The sequence below is a fragment of the Eschrichtius robustus genome, chromosome 19 (assembly GCF_028021215.1).
Source record: "Eschrichtius robustus isolate mEscRob2 chromosome 19, mEscRob2.pri, whole genome shotgun sequence".
NCBI lineage: Eukaryota > Metazoa > Chordata > Mammalia > Artiodactyla > Eschrichtiidae > Eschrichtius > Eschrichtius robustus.
The window spans coordinates 50,838,989-50,853,982 of NC_090842.1; positions in this window are offsets into that span (position 1 = coordinate 50,838,989).

Consider the following 14,994-nt stretch of genomic DNA (forward strand, 5'->3'; position numbering starts at 1 on the left):
TAGTTGGGGAATTCTGTCCCAGGTTATCCTAGCAAGGAACGCCCCCTCCAGGAAGGCTGGGCTCTGGGGTCCCTGAGCACCACGCAGGCTTCCTGTGTCCCAACGGGAGTCAGATCCCCTGCCCCCTCCAGCTGTTCCCCTTGCCAGACCCTGGGACGGGAGGACCAGCCCCCGACACCGCACACCTGTGGTCCCCTCCACAGTGCGCCGTACCACACCGTCCACTGGTGTAGCCCACCCTGGCTGACAAAGGTCACTCTAATGTGTCCTTAGGGTCACATTTGCCCCTCCCCGCCATTTTGTGCGCACCGCTATTTTTCAGAAAACTGAGAACCAGAGGATTGAAGTTTCAATTCTGAAGTCACCCAGCCAGTGAACGGCCCCACGAAATTAAAATCCACTCCCTCTATCTTTGAGGCTAGTGTTCCCTCATGGTAACGACCCTCCTTTAGGCAAACTCTGAGACTCCCAAACTGAGGTCCGTGGATATAGTCTCAAGGGTCCATAACTCTTTTTGGTAATTTTTATTTATTTATTTATTTATTTATTAGTATTTTCACATCACCGAAAATCCATCTAAAAGACACAATGAAAATATCCTATGATAAACCATAATGGAAAAGAATATTTTATTTTTTAACACTTTTATTTTATACTATTTATCACAGAAATAATTATTAGTTTTGTTAACATTGTTATTGTCTAGAGACTGTAAACTTTTTTTTTTTTGGCCACACCACGTGGCATGTGGGACTTAGTTCTCCGACCAGGGATGGAACCCGTGCCCCGTGCCGAGGAAGTGTGGAAGCTTGACCACTGGACCGCCAGGGAATTCCCAAGAATGTATATAGATGTGTAACTGAATCACTTTGCTGTACAGCAGTAATTAACACGACACTGTAAATCAACCATATTTCAATTAAACAAAAAAAAGACACAATGAATACATATTCTGGATCATCTGGGGAACCAACTATCGTATGATTTCCATCCCAAGATTGTGTTTTCCATTGTGGGTGTAGAAAAGCACACTCTTCAAATCAGCAAAGACTAAAAGGTGGGGGCAGAGTGAATGGGTCCTGGGGCTGAGGGAAGGCCAAAAAGAATTATAGGATTCTGTTCATGGAAGTGTCAGCCTTGTGTTACTCCAAACACGGAGTGGGGAGGGGGGCGTGTGCCCTGAAAGACTGACCTGGGACCCATCAGAAGAGTAGAGAAGATAGCATATTACACGTCCACTCTTTTCTCCACTGAGTCACCCCTCAGTCCCTACGGCGTCCACCCAGGTGGACACCTGGAGTATTCACCTTCTGTTCTTCTCTCTTCTCTCCTACTTTCTTGGTCTCTTTCCATCCCTATCTCTTCCCTCTGGATCCACATCCCATGCTGGAGGAGCGGGGTCACATCTTCAGATTCCGTATTGCCGTGAAATTTTAGATATCTCAGGTTCTTCAGACTGTATCAGTGACATTTTCTTGTTACGCTCGACAGCTCCTCAAGCTTAACTTTCATGTGTTGTTGTGAAATTATCTTGTCTTCACTGGTTCTTTAGCAAGGAATGAGGGAGGTCGAGGAAGAAGGGAGCAAGGAAAGAAGAAACCCCTGACCAGTCACCAGTGATGCTTCAAGCAGAACACAAGTGGTAGAAAAACTGAATCAGCGATGTCCCCACCCCACCCCACCCTCAATATATGTAATCTTAACAATCTGAGAAAAATCTGGGTCACATTTTCAGTTCCATAATCATGTTATAAGCTGTGATTTCATTTCAGCAAAACAATATTATCCTTTCCATTAAAGAATATTTCTATTTTAAAATTTATTGGTTTTATAATTTTGTCTGTATTTAATTTGTAAATGAGACCTGGTTTTAGAGTTGTCTAAAAGCTATAAGGACGAGGAGTTTAAATCTACTTTTGTAAGATCTTTAGTCAAGAATATTACTATCTTTCTCCTTGAGTGGTTATAAGGATAAAAGAAATCATGCAGGGAACATGGTTACCGCAGTGCCTGGCATATGGGAAGAAGTCAGTGTTATTAAATTTTCTAATTGAAGTATCGTTGATGTATAATACTGTATTATGTAAATTACAGGTGTACAGTATAGTGATTCACAATTTTTAAAGGTTATACCCCATTTATAGTTATCATAAAACATTTGCTTTGTTCCCAGTGTTGTACAATATATCCTTGTAGCTTATTTTATCCCTAATAGTTTGTACCTCTTACTCCCCTACCCCTATATTGCCCCTCCCCACTCCCCACTGGTAACCACTAGTTTGTTCTCTATATCTGTGAGTCTGCTTCTTTTTTGTTATATTCACTAAATTTTGTATTTTTTAGATTCCACATGTAAGTGATATCATACAATATTTTTCTTCCTTTGTCTGACTTATTTCAGTAAGCATAATGCCCTCCAGATCCATCCATGTTGCTGCCAATGGCAAAATGTCATTCTTTTTTATGGCTGGGTACTATTCCATTGTGTATATACAGACCACATCTTCTGTATCATTCATCTGTTGAGGGACACTTAGGTTGCTTCCATATCTTAACAATTGTAAATAATGCTGCTATGAACATGGGAGTGCATGTATCCTTTCAAATTAGTGTTTTTGGTTTTTTCAGATATATACCCAGCAGTGGAATTGCTGGATCATATGGTAGTTCTATTTTTACTTTTTTAAGAAACCTCCATACTGTTTCCCACAGTGGCTGCACGAATTTACATTCCCACCAACAGTGTACAAGGGTTCCCTTTTCTCCACATAAGTGTTAATAAATTTTGTTATTTTATAGTAATAAATATTACAGCAAAAATAAATCAAGTTACTATTAAGGGTTTCCAATATTTTTTTCTTAATAAGCTACATCAGTCAAGCTTTTTGTACCTCTCAAAATTCATATGTTGAAGTCCTAACCCCCAGTACCTCAGAATGTGACTATTTAGAGAAAGGGCCTTTAAAGAGGTAATTAAGTTAAAATGAGCTCGTTAGGGTGGACCCTAATCCAATATGACTGGAATCCTTATAGGAAGAGATTAGGACTCAGATACACACTGAGGGAAGACCATGTGAGGACACAGGGAGAGGATGACCATCTACAAGCCAAGGAGAGAGGCCTCAGAAGAAACCAACCCCTTGATGTTGGACTTCCAGCCTCCAGAATTGTGAGGAAATAAATTTCTGTTGTTTAAGCCCCCTAGTCCGTGATATTTTGTTATGGCAGCCCAAGCGAACTAATAGACATTTGAACGTCGAAAGTCAGGAACAGACTTACATTTCCCTGTGCTCTGCTGGGCCATCACTTCCACAAGAAGAATCCTGTCCAGTCAGTGTGAAGAAGGTGGGGAAAACGATGAATATGAGAGCTTGATTCCACACCCCAGCCACCATCCCCCCCACCACTAGGCTTGCCTGCCAGGCCATGAGACCCTGAGCCGAGCTATGTCTTGTCCACCAGGGTCTCCCCTCAGGGCCAGTGTCAGCAGGAAGGACCCTGTTGTCCCCCACCATCTGCACCAAATTGGACACTTCTTGGCATGCATCTCACTGCCCCTGTGCTTCCTGGCGGCAGGGTGGGGAGTGGAGAGCGGCAGGGAGCAGTGCTGGGGGACGGCCCCTGGGTGGATGCAAGTTCATACAGGGTGGCCGCCCCCAGGCTCTGGGGCCCCGGGAGCAGCCTGGCATGCTTCTCACTGCTCCCCATCCATCCTAGGGGCACCCCGCAGGGCGGGAGGGCCAGAGGCACAGGCAGGACCACAGAGGGCTCCCAGGACTCACCTCAGCTTTACAAGGGGACAAATGGACTGTTTCATTTCTCAAAATAGCTTTCCAGGAACACTTCCATCCAGGGCCATAAAAGAAGATTTCGAACCAAGAACTTTCACAGGTTTTCTTTTTTGATCTCCGTGAGTGTCTATTGAGTTTTACACCCTTTCAGGGTATCCGTTGGCTGTGGGCAGAGTAGGAAAAGGCCTTTCATTAAGTGCAGGAAGGAAGGACAGTCAGAAACAAGTTGGACTCTTCGCTCTCTGGTTTTAAGGTAATTCTTTTAAAACCCCACGTTCACGCCTGAGCTCGCATCTGAGAGCAGCCCGCGGATTGAAAGGTAGCGCCCTCTGGTGGTTGGTTGCATTCTGCGTCCTAGCCTGAGGTCCAGTGGAGCCATGGTCAAGGGCTAGCTCAGCATGCAAGCCTCCTGAGGGCGACCAGGGCCAGGGATCATGAGGGACAGCTGACCCGCCAGACAAGGAGTGTCCAGGTACCCACGTCCACTGGGCCCTGGAGCAGAGGGGCAGCCAGCTACACGATGTACCCAAGGAGTCCTCAGGTCTCCCTGCATGTCATGACCCACCTCAGAACATCCCATCCTGCCATCGGGAATCTCAGCGCTGCAGGGTTAGCCTGTGCGTTAGAGACAAACTGTGGGCTCCAAGGCCCCAGGTGAAGGAAGCAAGGAAAGGCTTAAAGAGGCAAGGGCAGGCCAAGGAGTCACCAGGTCTGCAGGGCCCCCATCACACCTGCTAGAGCAAGGAATAGAGCATGCTGTTGGTAACACGGGCTTGAGAGGTCTTACGCCAGCTCCAGCACTGCTGGCTAACTGAATCTAAGCCTCAGCTTACTCATCTGTACGATGGGAGATTCACAGAACTTGTTCCAAGAGTAAAGGACACACTGCACAGAAATGCTGAGCACCAGCCTGGCCCAGAACATGGCTCTCAATGTAAACCATACTCATCTTTACCAAGCTCATGGCCATTACCTTCTTACTAACACTACATAGCCTAGCCAATATAAACAACGGCCAGGAGACCCATAAGGGACCCAGACCTTCCCCAGAGGCAACACTCTATATTTTCCACCAACTCGTGGAGAAAGGGGGTGGCAGGAACTTTGGCCTAGGATCACCTACATATCCCCCAGCCCCAGGACTCAAGCAGCATCAGACACTGGCCCCTGTCTCTCTGTGAGTCTTACCTGTTCCTTCTCTCACTCCAAACACCTGCTGCCCAGCTTCACCGTCAGATAACAATGGAGGCCAAGACAGCCAGAGCTGAGCTCAAGGAAAAGTTCAAGGGTGACTAGGAAGGACACTGGCGTCCCCAAGTCTATTTCCATCTCGAGACTCAAAGATTCTCCAGACACCCTTGGATCTGCCGTGGAGGCAGGTCTCTGCCAGAACTGCACCCACATCCACTGCTCCCCAAACCCTACGTCCAAAGCACCCAGCAAACGCAGGTTGTAACTTTAAAAGTATGAAAATCAGGAAACAGAACATTGCTAATTCTCACGGCAGCATTAACTCATTCGCTTGCACATATGGGGTATTTGGATCCCAGTAGGTCTTCTATATATATAACTTATTATACAGTAGGTGCAACTTGGAGAATTAATGTTGCTATAGGAACATTCGGATCAAGGCTGGCTTCCAGAGTGAAGAGAGAAAAAATAAGTTTTCCTCCACAGTGTACTTCTCTGTTTTGAGTTTCAAAGAGGAAGAAGCAATGTAATCGAGTCAAATGAGGCGAGGAGGGGCTTCCCCTAGTGGTTTGGGGAAGGTGAGAATTCCTGGAAGCAGCTCACTGAGGAGAGAAGGGGGAGGCTCAGGCTGGGCCCAGTGCCCACGTGGCTGGGAGGGCTGGAGAGAGAGACACCTCGGGGGCGGGGGGCGGGGGGGGGGGGGGATGAGGTAAACACCTGCTCTGGCCAGGAGCAAGACCCGTGCCAAAGCTGGAGCATTGCCTTGGGGTGATTCCAGAAACTCCCCTGAGGAAGGTAGAAAGCCCTATAAACCCTAGAACATGATGTGCTCGCCTCCCCCAGCCCCATGCCCCTGTGTCCTATTCCTACAACTTTCCATCCTTCCAGGGGATAAGGTCAAGCGAAAGGGGAGATCATGGGTGAGCTTAGTGGTCTGCACTGGTCCCTGCATGGACACTGCAGAGACCCAACTCTGGCTGAACTATGCTGGAAGTTTGTGTCAACCATGGTATGAGAACTCCGATCTCTTGTTTGGACCTTGTGTCCACCCGCAAATCCCCTTCCTAAACTAAACTCTATCTGTTAAAAATCTGAGCCTTTGGCTCACCCATTACAGGTTTTCCTGACTAGTAAATCTGGATATGCACTGAATCCCCTAAGTGCTCCAAAATGTGTAAGCCTAGTGTCTCCTTTGGGGAGAGGCAGGGGTCCTAAATATCCCTCCCCACTACCTTTCCTACCCTATCTGGGGGGTCTTAGCAGCCCACAGCCACAGAGACAGAGCCAGAAATTCTACCCATGGTGAGGGCAGCCCCAGGACACCCCAACACACACACCCAGGTTGACCGCATCACCCAGCCTCAACATCTGGCAACGTGCTGGGCACAGAGAGGCAGCCCAGAAATGCGCTGGCTGAGGAGTATATGCTGAGTCCAAGATGGCAGCAAAGCAAAGAGGGAAAGAGGAAAGAAAAGAGGTCAGCATTCCCAACATCACTTCCAACTCCATGTTCTGCAGGTGCCCACAGATAGTGCCAGGCACTAAATTATGCCCAGGGGATACCCAGGTAAATAAGACATTACCTCTGCCCTCAAGATGCTCACAGCCCACCTAGGGGAGGGTGAAAGAGAGGCATGGAAATAAACAACAAAGGACCATGTCTCACTTCTGGTCTCCCCAGGAACTGTGCACAGGCACTTGCAAATGCCTGTGGGATGAACGTGGAGATGGCAGAGTGGCAGGGACCCACCCTAGGAGAAGCATCAAGTGTCCAAAGGAGCCCAGAGTGAGGGAGATTCATTCCAGACAAGGAGGTAGCATCCCACAGGCTGATAAAACCCTCCAAGTCCACTGGTGACTAAGGCCTCTCTTTCCATTAGGTATTTCAGACACGTTCCAAATACTGGGACAGGGAAAAGAGGCTGCCGCTACCCTGAGCTGCTGTTTTGCATTTCATTTGAAGCTGTGTCTACTTTTAAATATATATGTAAGAGTCAAGTGGAATATCTAAATGCTTCCCGGTCCACTCCACTTGGAACTTCGTGCTGAATATCTTAACCAGTGGGAGGGGCTGAGTCCTAGAGACGAAGGGGAAACCGGAGCACCTCCGTCCTCAGGGAAGGCAGGCGGAACAGGCAACAGCATTCCCCTCCCTGCCCTCTCACATCTTCTACACAGTTAAAATAAATGTGGATTTGCAGCATCCCCGAGTCAACAATTGGCCAAATTTCACATGACAGACCAGCAAGGGAAAAGATGAGTAAAATATACCCGAAGATATTGGTTACTCTAAGATGGGGATGGGCAAGTGGTTAAGGGTTATCTGTTTGTTTAATAGACCCAGTAGGCCTCCCGGGCATCACTGAGAGAGACCCTGTTCCAGGGATCCCAGGGCCCACAGAGCTTCCTACATATTGTCACTCTGTTCTGTGTCGAAAATGCTTCTCTTTGTTCCTTTAGCTCACTTTAACTCAAGTGTCGTGTTTTTAATTCTGTCTGTGGCATGATTCTGAAATTAAGCAGTTTGGGTGCTGACAGCTGGTGTTACAACTGGCCTATTCCTTTCCACCCCCATAAGAGCCAACTCAGTGGGTGTGCAGTCTCCGAGGAGCTCACACACGTCCCAATACCCACCTTCTCTCTCGGGGAGGGGGGAGGGCGCTGGGGACCCAAAATGCCAACAACCTCGCACAGCCCTGGGTGCATCCTGGGGCGGCACGGGACGCACCCCTAAAACATTACCCCCACTTTCCAACACAGCTTTGGGACACTGTCAGGGTCCAAAACACGCTCTACAACAACAGAGGCCTTCCAGCACCTCACAGGTCAGGCCACAGGCCCAGGCTAAGTGTCTGTGCCACTAAAGCATAGGAAGGTGTACGTCCCCCGCCTGTTACAGGTGAGAATTTTGGGCACACGGTATGCCTTGAGAGCCCTTTATATTCGTTGCTCTTGTCCTTTTGTCTCGACACAGCCCTAAGACTGCTATTAGCCAGGCTACCCGAGACAGGTGGGGGGGAGCGAGTTCCCAGGAGGTGGGCGTTTGCAAAATTTTGCTTAGTTCAAGGTGCTAAGAAATGGTCCCCAAACACAGAAGCAAATTTGAGAAGGCGACCCCACAAAGACCCAGTAACCATGTGCACTTCCAAACCTCATCTGTGCCACCTGCTGTCCACAGCCAGACCCCCCTCCCACACTCCACCTCCCACCTCATCCTTAACCCTCCGCCATGTGCACAGCAGGTCCTAGCATTAGACATCAACCAACAGAAGCAGTCCAACCCCTGATTCCTGTGCCCACTAAACCTCAGGCCTTGGCCATCCTTGACGTCATCTAACTTATAGGAGGCTGCCAGAGCTGCTTTTTCATTTTCCTCTAGGCATCTGTATCTCCCTCATAACTTAGACCATTTTGCATAACATGAAATTATTAACCTCTAGAAAGTGAAATTTCTAGAGTGATTTTTTTAAGTACGGACTATTCTAGACCTCAGGATCTGTAAATAAGTCAACAGCTAATCTAAGAAGTATCCAACTTCCTCTTCACATGAATGCAGAGTTGAGATTTCTGTAAAACAAAGAATGTGATGCAGTTCCTTGCAAAGTTCAGTAAGCGGTTCACAAGGTCCTTCATCCTATGAAATCTTTCACTGGCTCCTGCCGGTCTCAGGATAAAGTCCCAACTGCCACCAAGACCCACAAAGCCTGCCTGCTTGGTCCATGCCTCCCAGCAGCCATGTCTGCTGTCCCAGGCCTCAAACACGCCAAGCGCCTTCCACTCCAAGGCTGGTCCCCGAGCCCATGCCTCTTTCTCTGTCTGGCCAACTCTTCCTCATTCTTCTCATTCTATGTAAATGATGCTTTTTATCAGAGAAGCAGGTCTTTTCAGACTCTGTTTCATCCTCTCCAGAATCCCTACTCTTTTTTTTTTGAGAGCATTTTTCCCCAGTACAATTATATAAGTACTTGTGAAATTATATTTTTACTATATATCTAACTGCATACAAGCAAGAACAGTACATTTTTCTCACCACAGTATCTCCCACCCTAAACAAGTGTTTGGGGCTTAGTAGGTCCTCAGGAAATATATATATTTTAATGAAGCATTGATTCTCATTATTAAGTCACGCATACAGTTAGGCTTAAAAGAAAAGTACTTGAAATTGACAAATTGGACCTCATCAAAATTAAAAACTTTGGAGTCTGCAAAAGCCATGTGAAAGAGGATTAAAAAGAGAAGCTACACATTAGGAGAAAAATAGTTGCCAACCACATACCCAACAAAGGACTAGGATCTAGGATATATAAAGAATCCTCAAAACCCAACAGTTAAAAGAATACAATACAATCTGAAAATGGGCAAAAAACAAACAAACAAAAAACATTAGCAGACACTTCACTGACAAGAACATACAAATGGCAAATAATCACATGAAAATTAAAGTGGATGTGTCAACAGGCTTTGAAGGGCCCCTTTCCTTATGTCCAGAGAGTCTACTTCTAGGGATTTCTCCAAAGGAAGTAGAAATGTGCAAAGGATGTCAGGATCCAGAATGCTGGTTGCAGCATTATTTACTTACAATAACAAAAAAATTTGAACCCTGTAAATCTCCAACCACAAAGGATTAGTTGAACGATTGTGCTTCTTCCAAACGTATCAGAATGTAAACTCCTCCAGGCTGGGGTGTTTGTTTGAGCACCGGCATATCTCAAATGCATAGAATGAGCTTCAATAAATAGTATCAGACTGACTTGAACTCAAAAGTGAAACACCTGGCACCACAGAAAATTGTGACATAGGAAAATGTAAGTGAAAAAAGAGAAACAGATTGACAGACTATACATACATTGTAACCATAGTTTTGTTTAAAGGAAAAGAAATTTATGTATGTTTCCATGCCTAAAGACAAAAGGAAAATAAAGCAAGACATTAGCAATGGCTATCTCTGGCAAATGGGCTCTTAGGGGATTTTTCCCTTCCTTACTTTCCCTTCTTTTATTTCCTTTGTATTTTGTGTGTGTGTTTTCTATATATTCCAAATTTTCTACAAAGAATATTGATTCCTTTTTCAAACAGAAAATAAGACAGTGGTATTTTTAAAGTAGTTTTGAATCTGCACTGAGTTACAGTGAATTCTGGTGCAATGATAGAGTTCCAGAGGGGCGGTACCCCGCCCTTTTGCCACCAGCACCTCACAGTAATATGGCAGTTTCCCAGACTACTACCATTCACATGACACCTTCAGGATATTCCCCATAAACCAGCATCACTTGGATTCGTATATACTTAATATAATTCTTAAATAAACTCTTGTTATTTAAAGAAACATATTTAGAAGGAATCTTTATCATTACCACAAAGGGAAATCAGTATCTTTTGTCACGCATAGAACATAACTATAAAATAAATAACATTTTTTTCAAAGTGGCATTTTTTAGCTGCAGCTGGATACTGTCCCATGAAGAATTTTCTGAGTCCAAGGCCTGTTATCCTTTTTTTCGTAAAAGGAGGTTAGCAAATATAAGAGAGTCAGGTATTAAAGACATTTTCACACCAAATAAGCCTTTCTCTTTGACATAATCAGAAACCTTGAAAATGGGTTGAAAGAGGAATGATATTTGGTTCAATATCAGTTACTGCCATGTCTCTGTAGCAACCAAAATATGTCACATACCACTAGCGGTCCCCATCCCACTCCGGAGGGCACTGGGCTTCATGGACGAGCCCAAACAAAGCCCTGGAGCAACCCAGCTCTGTTAACCCTTTGGGCTCCAAGCCAGCCCTCCCCAGATGTGGGTCAGAGGAAGGAGAGCAGCGCAGACCCAGAGACTAATGAGGGACCCTGGCCTTCGTCAGGCCCTGGGGGGCTCAGCAGGCCACTCTTAGACCTCACGGAGGGTCTTCTCCCACCCAGGGAGGAGTCGTGGGTAGGGGAAGCAGGAGCACCTCTCTCCAGCCCAGTAAATCTACGAGATGTACTCTTCTTGGACGCCAGACAGGAAGAACTGGAGTGAATGATCTGCAGTCATGTTTGCTGGTTACAGAGCTAGGAAAAATGATCTTTTTTCTGCCCAGAGCATTATCAAGTGAACTGCACCAGCTTTATTAGTGTTGGAAGCAACCATATGAAATTATGGAACTCATGATGGCTTTGTCAGGGAAACTGTTCATTTCTGATCAGAAGTTCTATTACACATGAATTAAATTCTAAACAGTGTTACCAACAGATCTAAATGATTTACATTTTAAGCAATCTTCCTTCATTATCTCATACCTTGTCGGATAGCAAAAGATGGATTTTTATGAGCTTCTATGATGAGAAATGATGAATGCCCCTAAATGGGAGTCTTTCCCTACTCCGGCTGTTCTGGTGTGGGATCACATCCCTCAGTCCTGCTTCAGTGGGCCCATCTGAGAACTGAGATCAAAGAAAGGGCATGCAGAAGCTGCATCCCAAACTTTCCTTAAGTTGGATCTAAACAAGGTAAATGTTTCCAGGTAGGGCATCGAACACCATTTGGAACCAAATATTCTCTTCCATTCAGAGAGAAGGAAAGAGAGAGAAAAGGAGAGGGGGGTATTCACTAGTGATGTCAAAAACTGTTACACAAGCTTGAACATTTATAAAAGAAATAACATGGTTTTAACCTGCCAGGACATGGATATGTGAGTGGGGAAAGTGGACATTGATTCCCAAACAGAAGCAAATGGGGAATTTTGAATCTCGTTGGTGCTTTGAGTCATCTCAGTGCTAGAGGGTAAATGAGGCAAGCTGGGTCTCTCGCTTGCTTTGCATTTGCCTTTGCGTTCATTCCATCCAGGGGAGACCTGGACAACCAGCCCAGAGATACCGTGAAGATGGGATGAAGATGAGGTTGCTGAGTGAACTTTTCTAGAAACTTCTGTCCACACGCCAGATTCAGATGAGACATTCCTTGAGGGGCAGATTCTCTTTCCCAGTTTCCTGCAGTTAATTCCTCTCCCACCTTTGGTCCAAGGAAGGGTCCTCTGACTCTGAATGGCTTGGGTGAGCCCTTTGGATTCAATGGTTGAATTAGAGGCGGAGTCACCTGGAAGGAAAACAGAATGAGGTATGCCTGGGGCTGCCCCACAGCTAAGTGGCAACTTCAGACTTCACCCTAATCATAGCACAAGTTTAAACCCAGAAGTTTAAAAAGTGAACAAAATAAAATGCAAGCAACTCCATGCTCTGATTTCCAAATTTTAGAAAATATGCAAAAAAAGCCTCTGAGAAATCATCTTTGCATCTTTGGGAATCCTGTTGCCCTCTGGGCTTGGGTAACCTCAGAAGACTACTCCAAAATGACCAACAACAAATAGAGGGGCAGGAAAGCAAACTGCACGACAAAACGTGAACTGCCCTCCACTCGGGGAAGGGGTCATATCCTTGAAGCAGGGCCCACGGTTACCCGGAGCCCCCTAGAAAGTCTCCCCCTCCCCCTACCATTCATGGTATCTTTAGTATCAAGGCTACACACTGCATGAATAGCGAGTAATTCAATTAACTCTATAGTCTGAGATGAAAAAAGGGCCATTTTGCTAGCTCGAGTGGAGCACAAGTTTAACCCTGGTACTCAGGAAATTCCCAGGCCAGGCAGCATATTAAACCAGCTCTTCAACTTAAGAACAATTACTGTCATTTATCAGCCTGAATAGCAATGATGCACAAATCGACAGCTTTCAGGAGGCAAGAAGCTAGCTAGGTGTAATGATATGCAAAGCCACAGCACTCTACATTTTGAACTGTCGCCATCCCATCAATACATCTCCTACCACCTACAATTTATCAATACAAATGTGGTGCCCAATGAAGGCAAGACCAAGAAGATAAATATGAATGGGGTGAGGGGAAAAAGGGCTCAGGAATGTTTGAATTTTAAAATGATGAAGTACAGATCACATTCTTAAAGCATTTTACATGCAATGACCCGATCACATCAAGTTCTCTTCTGAAAGAGGAAAGAGAATAAGGAGATTTTTCTACTCCAAAGTTGCAGGTAGATGCAGCTTTTATCTTCTCTTTCTGTTCCCAGATCATGTCTTGAACAGAAGGGTGTGATCATTTAGGGACCTAATATTAAAAGGAATAGTGAGAATGCTAGTCACAGTGGTGAATTTGCATAGAGCCTTTTTCCTGATTCCTTTCACATCTATCATTTCAATTTTATAATGTCTATAAGAGGTAAGAAGATAAATATAATTATATCCCTTTTGAAAGAAGGGGGAACTGAGGCATGGTGTGAGTTTGAGATAGCCTCCACATCACTCACTCAGGGCTAAAATCAGGGTCTGAACTCCCAGCCCACCCTTGTGAAGTCACAGCACACCCAGGGCAAGACCAGTCTGCCCAGAAGTGATGGGGAGGGTTCAAGAACTCTAGTACCCAAAGAGAGCAGATGCCGATAGAAGTGGGAGCCGTGGAGGTGGGGCAGGGTAAAGATGAACAGAATTTCAAATTTCAAAACCAGACAAGTGGGATCCCAGGGCTGCAGCACACAGTGATTGAGCCCCTACTCTGTGCCAGGCCCCGGGGGGTGGTAGGAACAAGGCCACTGCTGACCCAGGCCTTGCTTGTGGCCCCTGCTGCCCCCACAGCCACCACACACTGATTTTTTGTTGAACAGCATCACTTAACCTGATAGAATAAATTTACCTTATGTCTAGAGAAGCCGGGGAGGGTGGTCCCCAAGGTGGAAAACATGCCTGCAAAGACGATGGCGGCCGTTTCCCCCGGGGAGCTTTGGATGCAAGTCAGGCAAGTAAGGCCCACCTAGCCCTGTGCCGGGGAAGTTCTGGGGGTTGTTTACCGCTGTAGCCACTTTCACCCTTCACTTTCCAATTATTCCACTGACGCATCCAAGCCTCCCAGCGGCCCCATCACAGGTGCTCATCATCTCAGCCCTAATATTGTGCAACGGCCTCTAACTCTGGCATGCAAACTCTTGGCCTTTAGGTAATATTTTTAACCAATTTAAAAGGGGAAAAAGTGATTGGTGATAAGATTTAAGGGATTTGTTTGCTTGGTTGTTTGTTTGAAAGGTTGGGTTTTTTATTCCGGTTATCTTTCTTTCCTAATGTAACACCTACCTAATTTAAACTCCCACTCAGAAATAAAATGATCATCTCTTATAAAACACTGAGATAATCATTTGGTGAAATGACATATTATGTCTTAATTTTTAAAAGGGTGGCAAAAATCTTGAACAGTCTAATATTCTGACATCAAATAAGCATGCGGGTGCATTTCCCTCCCTTTATAAGAAATTACACCTTGCTCTTACTATTAAATTAGAATCTCCTCTCCTCTCTCTGAAATTTGGCTGCTTTACAATAAATACATAAATCAAAAAGGCATGGGATTCAGATGCCAATTTGCAGACGGCACTATGATATAAGCACCGGGACACGGGCGTGCGGAAGTGTTACAACCTGTTCCAATCTGCTCCCTGTTCTTCCTCATAACAAAAGAGGAAGAGAGTCCAAACCCTCCTACACGTGCATGTACACACACACACACACACACACACACACACACACAGAGCAAAGTTTGGGAGGCTTAAATAGAGCTAAGTCTGCTAAGAAGAGCCACCCAACTGCCTGGGACATGGGTTTCTCACTCTTACCGCCGAGCTGCAATATTTGCCACATCTTGCCAACAGAAGATGGTGTGAACTTGCCATGTGACTGCTGAGAAGTTTGGAAAAGCCTGGGGTTTTGCCAATATTGTTATCACCATTGTCGTTGTTGTCTTCAGGCCAAAGAAATTTTCCAAGCACTTGAGTTTAGGATTGTTCTCAACAGCCATGAGAGGGTGATCAGGACAACTACTGCTATCATTCTTGTGACAAAACCCATCCAGAGAGAATAAGGTGGGCGTAGCAATTAGGACACCTTTGGTGGCCAGTGACAGAAAATCCAACCCAAATTGACTTGAAACAAAAGAGAATGCATTGGCTCACATGAGTGAAAAGTCCAATGGGTGAGTTGGCTT